Genomic DNA, 19,757 nt, shown 5'->3' on the forward strand with positions numbered 1-19,757 from the left:
ACGATGTTTAAAAAACAATTAGGTAGGTTTATTTAATGTTGTGTTATTTTACGAATAAATAATATTGTTATCAAAGTATCTCAGTATATTGATTGAATTTGTGTAAAAGCATTAGTTTAAAAACATAAAATTAATGATGCGAGTAATATGTGTACCGCAGATTACAGTATTTGATTTTTTAAAGGAGAAGATTAATTGTGTAGAAAAATATTGATAACTCATTATATCCATCGTTGCAATGGCGTAATTTGGGTGGCCGATCCTCTCGGACCACCCTTTTGGTCTGTGTAGTATACAGGAAAGATATACATATATATATGGTATTTAATCTAGTGGTCTCCCTTAGGAGGTTTCTGCCTATGCCATTGTATAATTTATGGCAGGTATAAACAAATTCTAATCTATTTTTTATCTAGATATACTTCATCGATAATCTTTTATCATTTAGTTAATAGGTATTTTAGTTATCTATTCCCAACACTGGGTATCTTCTTCAATATTTTTATTTAGTTGAATGTCATGACAGATTATCTAAAATTATCAATCACCATGGATAAATTAGCCAACTATCGTTATTTTCTAGAGTGACTGTTCTTGTATATTATTATATTCCAGTAAACCACTATTCCCTTATTAAATATTATTCGTCTGAGAAAAAACGCAACTGGGTGTACGCATTAATCACATGAAAAGTTTGATTAAAAATAATTTATTTTTTAATATAACAGCCAGGCCTCGTCTTTCGTATATACAAGCAATCTACAGACAGAGTGACAGACAGACAGTCAGTTGCCGGTCGGAATCACATAATAATACAATATTCTGGGTCACTCTGGAGATTTAAAAACGAATTATATAATAACATTAACAAAGTTGCTCATACACATTTATATATAAATAATATTTATTAATAGGTTGATGTCAGAGATTAAATTAAATTCCATCGGTGACGGACTATTATTACTGTACGGACAAATAACCATTTGAACGCATTTACTCACAGATTTTCGCGGAGTTTTCGTTTGTATTCGTTATTATTATTTACGATGACGAATAACTCGTCGTCCATTTGACGCTTGATCATCTATTCGTATCGCCACTCCGCCAACCCCTGGTGCATAAGACTATAGTGACCACCATACAATATCAGTCTTTATATTGATTGGTGTGATGCCGGATGAATAAAAGTTCGTTTCACCGAAGCATAGTTGAATGATTTAAATCCGCGACATAGAATGATATTTCCAACGGCTTTAAAAAAATGTATTCTATCCTTTCACTATGGTCGCTCACCATGCATGATATATTATGGGTAGGTTAAAATATTTTTGGGTCGCATGCGTAAGCTGTAAAATATAATTTCTCGACAATCGCAATTCCCTAGTCTTTTTCGAGGAAAAACATCTCATAATTGGAGGCATTCGACAATAAAAGAATACAATGTTATACGAATCCAGTGTGTACTACAGATCAACCATTTATTATTATATTCGTGAACTAGTAGTTCAGTCACTGGTTTGAATCTATAGAGGGGTATACCGGATACTTGCTCCGGAAGTCATGGTAGTGAGAGAGGGTGGGGTTGCCAAATTACTAAATATTTTTTTTAGATTCTGAGCGGAGCAAGGAATGTATTGATTTTACCATGATGTGTGTGTTTTTAAAAATTTTTTTTTGGTGTCTGTCGTGATGACAAAAAATGGTTTTTATTCAAATTTAATTCAAGACACCTAACATATTGTTAAAATAGCAGCTGAAAAACTATTAAATATACATTGGCACGATTTTTTTTATAAGCATTTAAATTTAAAAATTTGACTAAATACGTAAAAATTACGGCAATTTTCAAATTATCTTAGATAGAAATTCATAAAAACGTTTCTTTTTAAATATAAGATTTGAAAATTTAATTCAAAATTCCTTATAAGTATGTCTACCTTTATGAAAAAAAAAAAAAAATGTCCACCGGAAATTCAAATATTTTAATAAGTAATAATAATCTATAATATATCCTATACAGATAAACTGTTTCCGCTGAGAATTGTTTTTCGTATCCAATGATATAATATCATTGGATTCAAACTTAATTCCATACATTACAGTAACCCCCTTGTTACCTACTGTACAGCAGAGCGATATCCATTTTCCCGCTTTAATTTAATTTAATTTAAATTTATATGTATATTAACCACGTAGGGTAAACTTAATGTCGTTCCTAACTTTATCTGGGTAAAAAATATGGTGGATCTATCCCTGGTCATTACAATGTGTGCAGCAAACACTACAACGATTTCCAAATATATAAGAAGTGTATTAGTTAATTGATTTTAGTTAATTTACTGGTTATATTTGCTTGTTCAGTGTTCAAAGGAATAAACACGCTGTGTACGCTGACATTTCCATACACATGGCATAAATTAATTCACCTAAAATTAGAACTAATTAAGCTTTTATAAAATTAATTAAGCAACAATGTCACACGACTATATACCTTAAAAAAACTAGATTTCATATTACCACGAATCTAACACATAAGGTACAAGAGTGTCAAGAGTTTAAAAAATAGTTAAGCTCTAAGAGCTAAAACAGCTTTTACCTAAAAATATTGGCTTATATGTTAATTATTATTTCTACCGTAAAATTGGTAACATTTTCTTGGTCACTTAGATATTTCTTCTAGACTGAAGATTGAACATAATAAATATATTCATTTCAGTAATGTATTTTATAAAGTTTAACGTAAATGTAGAATAATATATACTAACATATTGTTATGTAAGTTCACAAAATATAATACAAAGATTAAAGTTCATTGGCAAAACGATCTACCTACTGAACTAAAATCTTAATTTTGATCTAGATGATGCATATGCTTATGTGATACATCATTAATTAGTTATAAAATATATTTTATATTAGGTCGTCAATACGTAATGTCCTGATAGTTGGTACATCACAGAACATATCTCATTATTAGGTAGAGCATATCATGTGTGCTGCGTTTCATTGCATTTTTTAACGATGAAGATTAAGTATTATATACGTTTGTAGTGTTGTTATTAATCACTAAATAGGCATTAATCCTCAATTGTTCACATTCACCACTGTTAATAGTTGAATATAAAGCATATGACAATCATGTGTGCATAATTTAAATTTGATAATATATAACTATTAAGTGTGTATATAACTTAAATTGCAATGCTTTTACACACACGAGTGTCGAATGCGTTGTATTTGAAAATTATTAAAAGTATTTCAGCGTGAATTTTTTCTGTTTGAACCATAAGTCCATATACAACATAGCACATTTACAAAAACGTAAGGTTAGGTTGGGTTTAAAATTAAATTTAAAATTATTAAAATTTAATAGTTCGAGCATCTCATTGGCTTTTTAGATAACACTATGAATATAAACAAAATAAAATAAAATAAATTAATATTATGGTTAATATTGACACCAGCGCATTCGACTAAAAAGAATAGCCTAATACCAATAAACATGAACTTGTTGTGTCAACTCACCAGTATTCATTAAAGGAGGGGACATAAATATATTATTGGAAAGATTGCCTATTATTGAGTTAGGTAACACAATACACAAATAAAAAATATGTACACAAATGTAAAGTCCTGTTAAGGCAGTTAAAGAACAACAATATGAATACATTAGTGGGGACCATTTGTACAGTAAAAAACAAATAAAAATTTAAAAAAAGCGGTAAAGTAAATATCATTCTGCTGCACAGTAGGTTACAAGTGGGTTACTGTAATGGATGGAATTAAGTTTGAATCCAATGATATCATATCATTGGATACGAAAAACGATTCTGAGCGGAGACAGTTTATCTCTTATTAAAATATTTGACTTTGTAGTGGACATTTTTTTTTTTTTTTTTTTGATAAAGATAGACTAACTTATAAGGAACCTTGAATCAAATTTTCAAATCTTATATTTAAAAAGAAAAATTTTTATGAATTTCTATCTAAGATAATTTGATCATTGCCGTAATTTTCAAATATTTAGTTAATATTTGAACTTTAAATGTGTATAAAAAAAAATCGTGATTATTTTTTTTTAATATTTTTCAACTGAAACTTCATAGGCGCAATTTCAATTTTTTTCTTGGGGGGGGGGGGCTTGTGAAAATGTACAACACAGTCTTGTGGGAGGCTTTGCCCCCCACACCTCCTTAGACCTTTTAATTATCTTGTGTCACAAAATACTTATTATAATAACCTCATTATTATTTAATCACTTACACCTGTCTCAAATTTCAATCGTGGGTGTGATTTATAATTAATAACATATTTTCAACATAATAATAAATGTATTTATTTATTTTAAATATATATATGTATATAATGGTATATATCAGTCAATTTAACACACTGCTGTACATTTTTTGTAAAATTAAAACAAATTATAACTGTAACCTTTTGTTAGTCTTAGCATACTCAATTAATATATCCTCAGATTTAAGCTGATTTGATACTTCCCTTTCAATGTTTATTATTGCCAAACTGGAAAATCGCTCTTGGTCCATCGATGTACGCAGCCAATTTTTAATTCTTCTCATAGTGGAGAAAGAACGCTCGCATGTGGCTGAACTAACAGGAATAGTAAGAGTCTAAAAGGATGAATGGAAATACCCTATTCTTTGAATTTATAATAATAAAAATAAACTTTTAATCTAATACTATACAGTAGAAAATAATAGACACATGCCAAATATCATGTATACATCGTGCATTTAGTAAAGATAATCTTGTATTATAAAATAGGTACATAAATATACATTATACATTTAGAAATGAGTATAATATAATATATAGTATATACCATTGTCTGATACCAATAATAAAACATTTTAATAATAATTTCTAATAATTTACGATCAAAATTATACATTTATTTCTATAATATCAGCGATAATTTATATTTTATAATTATAAATTAACATGACCGTCTCATAATATATAATAGTATGTTAACATAAAAAAAAAATACAAATTGTACATATTTAAAATATACATTTTGAAATTTTATGTTCTGTATTTTTTTTTTTTTTTTTTGGGGGGGGGGGCTACGATCAAGTTTGGGGGCTTTACCCCCCCCTTATTTGCGCCTATGGCTATATTGTAACGATATGTTGGAAGCCTTATATTAAATTTCGAAGCATTTTGACCCAACCACTAAAATTGTATTGTCATTAATAGAAAAATAAAACTAAAAAAGTTGAAAAATTAAAATGTCAGTTAACAGCTCAAAACTAATCAAAATATTTTGAAAATCTTATAAAATATAGAAAATGCCTATATAAACATTCAGTGAAAATTTAAAGTATTTGCCGTCATTTGTTTTAGAGTTACACCAAAATAAGAAAATCGTTAAATGCGAAATCTTGTGAAAATGCAATGCAAAAATTTATTTTTTCAAACCGTTATTCAAACGGTCATGAAAACTTAATTTGACTCTCTGCCCTCTGGTGGATATTAATTTCATGATAAAGGTTGACAAACTTGTAAGAAATCATGTACAGAATTTTTTTTATAAATTTCTAGCTTAAAATAATTTACGAAATGTCGTGATTTTTACGTATCTTGTCAAAATTCAAACTTGGAATGCTTATAAAAAAAAATTGTGACTATGTATTTATTTTATTTTTTAACTGCTATTGTAACAATATATTAGGAGCCTTGTGTTAAATTTTCAAGCTCTTCTATCTCACAAATAAATTTTTTTTGTTATTAATTTGAAAAAACAACTAATAAAGATCAAATATTGCATATGCCTATAGATAGTTCAACTTAAGTCGAAATTTTTTGAAAATTGCATAGTAAATAGAATATATTTATATAAATATTCGGAGAAAAGTTCATGTATCTATGGTCATTTGTTTTAATGTTACATCAAAAACCAAAATCGATTTTGTCGAAAATTTTATTGAGCGTAAAAATTCTTTTAGATTTATATTATATATTATATAATTATATAGTATAATATCTACATAATATATACATACATTATTGATGGTTAATAGGTATATAGATTCAAATGTAAATAAAAGTTGAAATCCTATGAAGATATTTTGGTTCAAAAAAAAATAAACAATGAGTATTAATTCAATGTCAGATAATGCCGTTGTTTAACGCATAGAGTAATAAATAAATTACTCTATGGTTTAACGTTAAACTTATAAGATATAGCATGTAATAAAACAATATAATATAATGTATATAGATGAACCCGTACCTGTGTAAATTTAGACAATTATAGATACTTGAAAAGCAGATTGACTGCACAAACATCAATTTATTTTATTTTAAATGATGTTTAATGTTATTTTCAGTAGTTTAATTTTAGTTAATAATAATGAATAATCAACTATAATGTTTGATTGTAGTAAATTACATTTTTAACTTTTTCAATTAAAAAAATCTATTTGGCAGAATATACAAACAGCCAAATAGAATAAACGTTTTATTGTAATGCAGGTACAAAACAAGAGTATCCTTGAATAATTGATTTGTTTTATTTTTTTATTTCCATTAAAGACAATTGCGTTTATAAATCGTTAAAAAGTAAAAAATAAACTATTAAACGTGAAATAAAAAACAAAATGAATTATGGTTGGGAAAAATAAGAGAAATAATCCCAGAGCCTAAAAAAGTAAGTGAGATTATGATATTTTTCATATCAATTAGTTTTTAGACCGCTGTTTTTTTTTTTTTTTTTTTTTTTTTTTAATCATAACAGTTGCCGAGTCCATGATGAACTTGAAATATTATACAACTAAACTTATTTCACTTATAATTATTATTTTTATTTTTATACTGAATCAGATGTAGATATATTATGGTGTAACCAACTCATGGATTTAAACATATGTAAAGTAAACTTGAAGTAATGTGTTTCTATTTTTCACGTTTGAATATTTGTAATTTGCCTTCAACGTAGAATAAAACAGCTGATTGAATAATTTGCACTTTTATAAATAGAAAAAATAAGAAATGTTAATAAGCCGTTATTCAATAGATAGCGAACGAGGCGTTTTTGAATCATTTTCCGCACTGTATAATATTATGGTATCGAAAATGCGTTGTAAAATAAATTTTTACAATCTATTCTCAAAACGCATCCACTCACCTACTGGTAAGGCGGTAACTAACTCTGTATTATTGTAAAAAATTCTAGGCTCTGGATACTCTATAATGTAATCAATAATAAGCAGCCACATTTTTAGGGGAAGATAATATTAATAATAATAAATATTATATGTATAATGGTCATTCTGACTCCTCAAAAAAATAAAAAAATAAAAATAAAAATGGTGGATTCGTTTATCGGGTTTCCCTAAAGTTCCTTATCAGAGTGTTAATTGTGATTTATTTATTCGGTGATGATGCCGTGCAGTTAACACATATGAGATAATGTTGTAATATGATAACAAATATATTCCTATACAAATTTATTCCATATTTTAGTAGAAAAACAAATATTTCTACAATTTAGTGAATAGGCAGTTCATGAAATAGAGCTTGGGAACAAGATAAATTATTTCATTTATTTTTATGATTTTAACTAACTTTTTTTCCGCTTATATCGAAAACCGAAGAAGGAACCATAGTGCCAGTGCTTCTCCTCCGTCCACCATCGGTTATAGATAATAATTAATAACCAATTACACATTTACGTAGCTGTGACGGGCTACATTTTTAAGAAACTTAACTACGCAATCATTAGTTCGGTGAATCTGAAGTTATTTCTGTGGCCTGACGACGTCGTTCCTCAACCTCCATAGTAGTAAGGATGTTTTCTACCATTCGATACATAAGTTTGAAAACTTCCTTCACTTCTTTAAGAACCGCGCGCTTCTCGGTTGGATCCGGCGGCAGAGTCTCAAACACTAGACCACAGATCATTTCAGGCACGTCGATGGCACTAGGACGATGACCTAGCCGGGAGGTTAGTGCTTCCTGGAATCCTTCCCAGTAGACGCAATTGAATAACGTGTGATCAGCGGTGTCCGAGTCATCTGCACACTGCCAGCAACGTGGACTGGCGGCCCTGTCCATACGATGGAGGCACCACTGGAAACAACCATGGCCGTGAGTGCCTGTGTCATGTAGAACGTCAGAGGCACTCACGGGACGGTCCTTCCTATCCATCGTCCCAAGACAAGGATGACGCAGCACGTTTATGCCGCTTTTGAGGTTGCTTGCCATCTAGCCTGCTAAGCACCGATCGTAGGGTTTCTCACCTCACGTTTCGCTGTTGCTTTGGAAGGCCGTTGTTCATGCGGCGTGCAGTCGGGACTTGATACTACGATTCTCCAATCCGAGTAGATCATCGGGTGGCATGCAGGCCAGAACCAGAGCGGCAGTCCCGGCAGTACCCGGCGCGGTAGGACCGGATCACACTCATGGTGGCAGTTCTCTGTAAACGGATCAAGATCACTCTGGTTCTGGCTAGAGATAGCGGAGATCCAGACAGGAGCGGCGTAAAACAGCTGGCTTTTTACAACAGACGCTAGCAGCCTCCTCTTCCATTGAACCGGTCTGCCTATGTTCAGGATAAGCCTAGACAGAGCAGCGGTTGAGCGGGTTGCCTTCGTTGCAACAGTGTTCACGTGGGCTGTGAATCCAGACGCTTGTCCAGAATGACCCAGATGTACGTGATCTCCTTTCGCAAGGGGATCAGGTGGTCGTTGATCTTCAGTCGTAGTGGGACGAACGCCTGTCTCTGGGACAGTATCACCGCTTCACTCTTCTTATGAGCCAAATTCAGGCCCCTGCCCCACATCTACTCGTTGATGGCGATTTGTGTGGGATTGATTGCGTCTTCGAGTATACTTGTCGCCTGCTCTGAGGACCCGTTAGTTCCTGGTCATGGATGCCTCGCAGGTGCCGAACAGGAAAGCGTCAAGCGATTTCACCGAGGACAGGGTTTTCTCGGCGCATGTGGCTCCGACTGTGGCTCCTAGGTGCGTGGTGCTCGCTGAGATGACCATGCAGGTCATCGTCTAACTTCTTCACGGACCAGCCGGGTTGAGCATCAGTGATGAGGACTGTTGGTCCTCGAGTCCCACTTGACGTTCCATGTATTGAAGTCACCGACCAGGATGATCGAGGCATTTCTCCTAGCGTGGATCGCCGCTTCGAAGTCCAGGAAGAGTCCGTACTCCGGCAGTGAGGCCCCAGGTCTGAAGTAACAGCTAAAGACGGTCAGTTCACGGAAAGACAGCCAAGCAAACTCGTTGCTGGAGCCCCGAACATCGTAGCTGAGTGCTGTGTGACGCGATGTTCCCACGGTGGCCTAGCGGTCGGTGCTGAGCACCATCGGTCTTAGTGCCCGTGATTAGTAGGTGGTTCAGACACAATAAGGATGTCCACCTCGATGTCCGCCGTCTGTGCCATGAGCTGCTCCACTGACCAATTCGCAATGAGAATAATTTGTAGGAAATTAATCATCTAACGTCTTCGCTCCATCTGACTGTTTCCTGGCAACGCATGCACCCGAGCCCGGTTTATGCATGACCATCTGCAGTCCGGCGGTTTCACACGCTATACAACGGTCGTCTGCCTTGGTATAGTTGTTCATGGATTGTCCTATTACGCCACACTTCTGGCAGGCGCCAGTTCTGTTCTCTGCTGTGCAGGTCTTGGCATTGTGTCCGAAGGCCTGGCACCTGAATCACCTTTCTGGTGGCTGCGTCCTGGACCGGACTCAGCACATCATCCTCCCAATCGGAACCCTGGAGATTTGGGTGGCAACATGTTTAGGCATTTTCAACGTGGCAATATGCTGTCCGGATTGTGTGCCCCATATCCTGACATCACTGACTACGTCCCATTCGATCTTGACGGTTGGGTCACCTTGACCAGGGATGGTGTTGTGGAGTGCCTCCATGACTTCCATTGCAGTGGCAACTTCGACTGTATGACCACGTCGCTATCCCAATAGCGCGGGTCAGAATCATATCCGAAGAGCCATCAGCAGTGGAGACAATCTTATTGCTGGTATGTTCTGTGTGAAGTGGTCCGTACTCTGGTAGGTTCAGCACATTCCTTCTCTTCGAGAGAAGGGAATCTATCGTTTGGTGTGCCTCATCGGTTTGAACTAGCAGGCTATGTAAGTAACTTTTCCCATGTCTGATAAACTTCCGTCGATCATTCTAACTGACGTCATAAACATCGACATTTTCGATTCTAGCTTTCAATTGTGAAAAGTTTCGACCCACAATAAATGTATTGTAATGATAAAGCGAGTTTTGAACTGCGATATGTAATAACTTGCCATGCATTGATGGCAGACTAGTGACATTGCCAAGAGTTGAAAATTACAAATTCATTTTAGCAGAGCTTTACTAATATAGTTCACGTAGTTGTGTATTGACAACGGTGTCTGTTTATGACTGTTGTTTGTAATCAATCTCAAATTCAACCATTAGGTTTTTTCACATTTTTCACCAGTTATATCTTATCTTTCGATAAGTTTCGAAAGTGATTGGAAATATTCATAAATAATATGGAAATATTGCATGTTACGAAGAACTTTTTTAATTCTTAGCTGTCAGTGACACGGTATCGTCAACTATTGTTGTTAATATTATATTACACAGGTTATCATCTGAATTATTATTTATTCCATAAGCCTGTAAACAATTTTATTTCGACATAAATTCTAACCCTGATATCTGATGATCTTCCCTTTACTGATTTACTTCCAATTCGGCAAACACGTATATTTTCTCGACGTAAATCATAGACACCTATATCAATATGGTCGAAATTAAAAAAAATAATAATAAACAAAAAAACGCTCAACCGAAAAAATTTTACGCATTATTTTCAACCCTTCAAATATGTCATATAAATGTTTTTTTCATATCAGTCTGGCTCCAACAAGAGGTACCCAATAATAAATCATACTTATTTCCTTGAACCCATCTACACTTCTGTCGATAATCGTCGTGACACTTTGTGGTACTTACATGGCTACATAAACATTCAGTTGTTTACAATTTAAATGAAGCGTAAATTTTTTTGCAGGGTAAGGATTTTCTTTGTTTTGTTCACAAAAGTTTGCATTCTTGAAATCGTTCAGTTATATGCCAATTTACTAACCAAACGAATATGTGGTCTTTTTAGTGCTTTGAAGTATCAAAATTAGAACATTACCCATAAATTACATCCCTAAATGCCCATTGCCATATAAGTAACACCTAACATATGAAAATGTATACAATATTGTTCCCTACTCTCTAGTTGTTATAATATATTAATGCGCTGTTATACACAATGCAGTTGTTTTTTTTAATTAAAAAAAATTCTATAGTATGTATTTTATATACAATACGTGTCGTAAGAAAAAAAAATAAAGATATAGTTGAATGAAAAAGGGAAACGTCTAATATCGCTACTTCAAATGTTTAACGAACTGTGAACCTAATTAACGATGTGACTTTGCGAAAATAATTTAACATTTTGTAAACGGCAGGCTTAATAAGCGTTGAACATGAATATTGTCAATAACTAATATCAATTATCTATCAAACAATATTTTTGTTTAACAAATCAGTATTATTATGATTATTTTCTAAATATTACAAATCAAAATCAAAGTTATTCAACTAGAGTCAAAAAAGTTCTTGTATGTGGCCCTTAAAACATTGTTATGATAAAACAAAATCAATTTTAATAAATATTATGTAAGATTAAAATGTACGTATTAAACTTTTTTTTTAAATATTATATTATATTAATTATTTTAATTTAAAAATATAACTGACAGTTCTTGAAAAACATTATTTACGTATCAGATATTAATAAACACCAATTGTACCATTAATAGGTTATCACGAAATATTTATGACATAATGTTTCAGATCATATTATTTTCGTAATATGTATAGATTTGTTTTTGTTAAGTTTTTTTTTTTTTTTTAATTTAGAGTTTTTACAATCTGTACATAAAAAAAGTACAATAAGCATAAATGGTGTTATTTTTCTAAAATTATATATATGTATTAGATTGAGTGTCTTGAGGGAAACACCAACCAGCGAAGGACTTCGGTGTTATTAAGTTTATGTTAATTTTCTGAGTTGGAATGTTTCAATATTATATAATATGTTATTGATTTTGGTTTATTCAATTTACTTTTAGTATTGCTTAAATCTTTATAGTATTATGTGTAATGCGTATTATTTTAGTCTGATGTTGATGCTCAAATGTTATGTTTAAAATAGTTATATTATACAATAGCTAAGTTCCCATGTTAGTTGTATTCGTGATGCTTATGTTGAAATATTATTCCTATTATTTATTTTAATTAAAAACGAAGTTACGTTTTTACACGTATAAAATATGGTTAATGCTTATTGTATAAATTATTTTATGTGAATTTTAGTTAATTTATATATGTTTTAATTAAAGTCTTTAGTTCATTTCGTTGGTTAAAGTAGAAGTAGGTAGGTTATATATTATATACAAAGATTGTGAATTATAAATATAAATTATATGATGTTAAAGTCCTTCTTATACAGAAACTCGTATTTTTTTCAGCTAAAAAACAATAAAAAATCAAATCTACGATGACTTTTGACAACAATAGATTTATTAATAATCTCATTAAGTTTCTCAATGCTCTCTATATTACATTCAGTTGAGCTTTTCTTTTCACTAAGCTTCTTTGGTTGCTAAAAGGTTTTTCATTTGGTTCTCGTCTATTGGCGTATTATTTATTACGTCCATTGTTTTTATAATTAAATATTAACCCATTGTTATTTAATTAACAACACAAAATTGTATTAACTAAAATCCATAAACAATGTTAAAAAAAAAATTACAATAATATATGCCTACATAGTTATATTAGATATGAGTACGTTTTTACAATTCAAAATTTCTTCGTAAAATGCTTTTCTTTATAGTGTATTCTTAAATAAAAAAATTTAGACATTTCAACATTTATGAACTGGTTTTGACATAAAATTGCAATTTATACTAAGTAATCGCCTTTTAATTACATCATGTAGATCATATACTATAATATTTATAATATTTAATAATATGAGTCCATAAGCTGGAGATAGGAGTAAAATATATGCATTTTCATAAATGTTTGGATTTCAGTTTAATTACAATAGAAATTAAATGAAACGACTAACACACATTTTCAAATTTCCATTTCAATATTTAATAATTTCATTAATTTGAATTTAACTATTTGATCATAGTATTGAAGTAAAACATACACAGAGAAGAGTATTCCATTTAGAATATTTTATTCTAAAAAATTATTGCATACACAATTTTCATAAGAATCATAGGAGTATTAGATTGCACTACATCATCTCTAAAATGCTATTTAATTTAATATTTTACTGAATCATCACATGTTACTCAGTGTATTATAAGTAGTATAAATTAAAAAGAAATTTTTTTACAAGAAAATTTAGTCACTCGTAGCATATTTTACAAATTGATTTTATTTTAATTAAATGTTTAGTTTAGAAATGATTTGTGTTTAGACAACGATATGTTACATTATTCTAGAGAAATAACTAAAGAATAAATTAAAGAACCATTTTTTATAATTTATTCCTATTGTACACAGTCAACAAGTCGTATATTGTTATTTGACAATAACTTACATTTTGACATCATTATAATGGTTGATGCACGTCTTTTGATCTACAAAGAACATAAGTGATGCTATTAGAAAGTGTATAATAAATAATTTAAATCTGTAATAATATATAGTTATAGTTTGATAAAAAATTTAACTATAAACACAATTTCAATTGTTAATGTGACATGAAAAAATCTGAATATAGCATTCATTTAATATATGTATATATAATATATAATATATATATTATATATAAATATATATTCTGACGTTGAGGTACTTCGAGCTTCACAACTATGGTACATCGCATGTACCCATAGCTGGAATTACATAATTAGGGTGCCTTAATTATCACCAAAATTTTTCTCGAGTTGCCCACATTTACTCCCCCCTCATACTTGGCACTAATTTAATTAATACATTTATATCTATATTTTTTACAACATTATTATTTTTTTCTTGTTGATACATTATTTTAAATTCTGATTATAGGAGTTCTGTATCTAATGTCTAATACTGTACTAAAGGTTTTAGGTCGTCGTAATAGCTCAATAATTTGACATTTGTTAAAAGTAGATTATCAATGGTACATAAAATAAGTACAAGGTAATGGAGCTATAGAAAAATCGTTTATATAATTCGTTAATAATTTGGTCAAGAATTGACACTTTTAAATTATCATTTTAAATCAAAGTAAATCATTTGAGAATAATAAATAGACCATATACATTTTTGCAATTGTTATAAAATAAATTGTACTGTATATAATATTATTATAGCATCGTTTTTTATAGTTGATTATAATAAGAAATCGACGATAATTTCACTCAAAATATACGCATAATAATTGTCGTAGTAACCACACTAGCAATAATGAAGAGTTGGTAAATATCGAATTATTGAAATAGGAATGCAGGTTCATGTGACTTTTTAATAATTAATATTATATTTAATTGTCTTGTATTTGAAAATAGTAAATTATTATTTGATTATATTTAATTTCTAATATGGTAAACAACTAGATTTAATCTGATATTAACTATTGAATTTATTATTGTACAACTTATTAATAATATAATTTCAAAAATCAAAAATTATGGATTACGGATATCAAATTACTAAGTCAATAATAAAACTACGCCTGATTGTCGTCAATTAATTACTATTTTACTAGTAGATGATAACAACACTGGCATTTATATAAGGAATTATTTATTTGTTCGACCCACATAATGGAGAACAATGAAAACATTCAAACAATGTTAGGAATTCCTTTGGGCTTCCCGAAGTACTCAAAGTACCAGAGGATCATTTTCCCGGAATGCTAGTATTAAATATCATCGGGCGGTTATCCCTAGTGGTGTAACGGGCACTGCAGATTTTAATTTGCATCGAGCCTTTTTTTATTTTACGATATAATAATATGTATGTATAAGGATATAACATAATTTGAGAAACTCGTAACAATAATAAAATTAATATGTGACATAATAAGTATAAGAGCTATCATAAACAATAAGTTATTCTCTTTACAAAAAAGTGTATTATGCATGTTCTGGACGGAAAACCTTACAAGAAACAGCTTTTTATTAAGCAAGAAACCTTATAAATTTTTATCCGAACAATAAGATTTTTGGTTATTTAATTTTTATAATAGTTACACTTTTTTTTTTATAATAAATCATGAAACTTCATGCGCTTTAGGCGTGTTGAGGGATCACCAGGTGTAATAGTGGAGGCTGAATTGTTGATAAGATGATTCGATTGAGTACGTTGTGAAATATTTTATAGGAACTTCTAGATTCATAACTTATTTTTATTTAATTTTAGATCTAAGTGTAGAAAAAAATTGAAGTGCTTTTGTTAACTTTTTTAGGCTATTATTAGAAATGTTTATAATAACCTAACCCGTGCGATAGTGGTAGTTTCCGGTCCGAAAGCTGCGTCCGACGTGATGAGTACGTTTGAATTCTTCGTTCATCCTATTTAAATATTGATAATGTTCAACGGCAATAATATTATTATTATTATTGAATTATAGGAAAAATATTTTCATTTCGTAAATGTCAGTAATATGAGTTATTAATACATCAATCATACTATTCATACTAATTTACGCCATTCATACAGAACGCACTTGATCGTGACATAAATAGATGAAAATCCTTATAGGTTAAAGAAAAAATGACTCGTGTAAAAAGGTTTATCGTACTGATAATGATTATTATAAAATAGACACAATTCACGAAATAATTTCATTAAATCGTGGTGAGTATATTAAATATATAATATTAATATTATTGCGGCTGATGTGGGTAAGAAATAAAGAGGTATGGATATTACTATAATTGAAAATATGTTATTATTTGTAATTCCTATAGATCGTAATTTTTAGAACTGATGAAACATACATCATATAATGAAGGTACTTTTTGGTCCTAAAGAATAGCACACCCTAAAAATGAATGAACTAATGAATAAAAAAGCGGGTAAGTGGATGTCGCTCTGCTGTACATTAGGTGGTGGGGTGGACCTCTGACTAGGGTAGGTTAGATTTGAATGCAATGATAGGTTAGGTTAGGTTAGGTTCAAAAATCAAGCTTATGTATTTTTGTAATTTTTTAATCAGTATATGAATAACTTATGAGGAACTTTGTATTAAATTTTCAAGTGTTTTGATAGGGCCAAAAAAATTTTATCAACACTTCAAAAAAAATTTTTCAGAAAAATTGAAAATTTCAGTTGTCAATAAATACCTCAAAAAAAGTCAAAATATTTTGAAAATTAAATCATGTAAAGAAAAGGCCAATCTTAATAACTGGTAAAATTTTCAAGTATCTACGACTTATACTTTTTGAATAATAACAAATGTTTAAAATCATTTGAGGATATATCGTTATCGTTACGCTAATTCGAAAAAATTTAAAATTCAAACGCACTTAAAATTTTTCCTATAACGACGCTTCGAGTTTTCTCAAAAAAAGTCAAAATTTGATTGAAATTTTCATGATTGATTTGGTGAAAATTTCAAGTATTTACAGTGATTAGTTTTTGAATTACAACCATATAAAAAAATCAATTTGGTCGAAAACTGGTTTTGCGTAAAAATTCTAGTTTTTCTGTCATTTTTTTTTTGTTTTTTTCGATTTTTTTGAAAACTGTTTGGAAAATTTTACATCGGAAACCACCCCCAAAGTTTGAAATCGTAGCATTATTTCGACTAGTTATGCTGTACACAGACGCAGACACAAAAAAAAAAAAAAAAAAAAACACACATCAATGTAAAATCAATACATTCATCACTTCGTTCAAAATCTAAAATGGGCCTTAAAAAAAAGCTTCCAAGAAAAAGTGTTTCGATACCCAAAACACCTCATATAGGTAAGCGATAGTGTTATTCAATACTAACCGTTCTATAATATTGCGTTGAATGGTAATTGTATTCCAGTGCAAGTCCAATGTAGGTACGTAAGTTGATGAATTAGTATGACTATATAAATATACAATATTATTATTCGTAGATACAAATCGTGCAACCACTCGCAATTTTAAACTGCATTAGAATACTGTCAAACAATAGGTACCTATATAGGTATACTAAGTCTTTTCCTAATCTAAATAATATCATATCGTTTTTCGGTATCAAACAATATTGTTCAGAGGTCGAAATTGTTGTTATTATTATTACTATTATTATTAACAAGGGTTAACTCGGTTGATAATCTCGTCTTTGTGTTATTGTTACGCATTATATGCGCGACGGACAGGTAAAGTACTGATGGCTGTGTATACATATACATAGAGTTTAAATTTATAGAAATGCTGCCACAAAGGATCATCGCGCTTGTAAACCGACTAGAAACATACATTTATATGCATTGTATGGAAATTCACAAATAACACTTACATATTTTGTGTCAAATAGCACATACTAGTATAGTAGAGACACGTTAAGCATAAAATAATAATGAAATAATAATAATATTAAATGAATAATTAATATGATAAATATAATGAAACTTTATTTTTGTTTCATATTAGGTACTATTGTTTTTATTTAATAGTTTTTTTTAAATCTATATAGGCATTGGATTTTATTTTTCAAAAAACATAAGTGTATGAACATTTTAAAAATATAGGAGGTGCCTACTTACTTTTTTTTGGTTTATTTTTCATTCATAACGGAATTCTAACGGTTCGAAGTTTTAGAACGCCAAAAGACATTTAATTATTTTTCGAGACCACAAATCCCCATAAACCACTCGGGAAATGTATACCTTAGTATTGTGAATAAATTAGAAATTCGAACGATTCGAGGATTTAAATTTTTATATACTATTTCGTTTATATTTTATATATTTTATTTTTATTCCATTATTATTAATAGTTAATACTTTTATTATTATTGCCGTTATATAAAATACGAAGTCGAAGTTGTCTAGAGTTGATTATAATATCATTATTCACTCGACAGGATTTGTGAATTTAAAAAAGACGACGAGTAAACAACTTATTTGCTTTATTACGGGATTCCGCACATTTCACAAACAATTCGTGGTTGATATATAATATATTTAATTTTTTTCTTTAGATTATTAAGTAATTTGTAGTTATATCCAAATAATTAGAGTAGCATAAATAATTCTAGTCACGACTACACAAGATATTTTACGCACAAAAATTCATTATAATAATATCTTATATCAATAAAATACAACTAAAAGAGTGGAATAATTTAGAAATTATGATACATTTAACATTATACTCTTGGTAATTGCTGGGAAATTTTTTTTTAGTTATCGTCTGTAAAATATATTATATTTGCTCTTTCTCGCTAAACTAATGTTTTTAAATGTTTATAATTATTATGTTTTAATGATTTACACATTGGTTTAATGATGTAATTATCTATGAAGCATTTTTTCAGAATTCAAAAATAGTAATAATACCTAAGGTGAACAAATATAATATAATAAATTATTGACAAAAATAAGAAGGTGCATAATATGTCAATTCTACATTATACCATTTTATTATAATAACGTTTTTTATTTAAAAAAAAAAAAAAAAACGGTTCGCCATCCATTTCATCGGATTTAATTTCAGTGATAATATTAAAGAGCAGAGAAAAACCATTGAAAAGTATGAACTCGTTGTTCAGTCTATACACCAACTTGGATACAAAGCGCTTCGAAATCTATTATAAAATCACGTTTATTTTGCTATTCCACAAAATATATGTAATATATACGTTCATCCCATTGTATACCATTTTGATGTAATGAAAAACCACATTTCTTTTTATTTTGGTCGACACCTGTTTTAATATGTACATTTTGAAATTGTACAACACTCTAGTTCATATCTCGTGGTATTTTGAAAGAAAATAATTTTTATTGTAAAAACAGTAAACTTGAAAGTTTTTTTTTAAATTGTTTATTTCAAGAACTCGAACATGTTTCGGGTTTGGTGTTTCAAAATGGTTTTTAAAAATTTTTTTTATTGCTATAGGTTACATAGGTGGTTAAATTATGAGAACATTTTTACGTTACATGGTTTCAAAAAAATTTGACTTTTAGTGTATTTCATTAAAATAACAGTGCCCTCATTAAACATTTTGGTTTATTTAATTGACAAACACACAGCTATAGTATGATATAATAATAGTTTAATAGTATATCAACTATTGTATAGTTATAATAAGTTGTTAGACTATTTTTTTTTTAAATTATACAATTCAGGTTGAATTGAAAGTATTGAAAATCACATACGATTAATTATGTAAATTTAGAAGATTTAACGAAAACAGTCAACTAATCAAGAAGTACCTTAATTGCGGAGGAGTGCTTAGTGCTTGACAAATGCATTGGGTCTATTAATATTGAATGATGAATAACAAAACAAATTAACACTATTTTACATTTTTATTTTGAGTTTGTTTAAAATCAATAATTTTCAATCTCTGCATAAAACGTTGAATTTTTATTTTTATTATACATTTTAAATTATAATATATTTAAATTAAAAATAGATGGAATGCAAAAAGTTCATTTTTGGGCTGTATTTTTTAAATGAGGTTCCCCAACGCATTAATGTACCTATTATGCCTATACGCTTCGC

The sequence above is a fragment of the Diuraphis noxia genome, unplaced genomic scaffold (assembly GCF_037042655.1).
Source record: "Diuraphis noxia isolate RWA-SAM2 unplaced genomic scaffold, SU_Dnox_SAM2 contig0002, whole genome shotgun sequence".
Taxonomy (NCBI): domain Eukaryota; kingdom Metazoa; phylum Arthropoda; class Insecta; order Hemiptera; family Aphididae; genus Diuraphis; species Diuraphis noxia.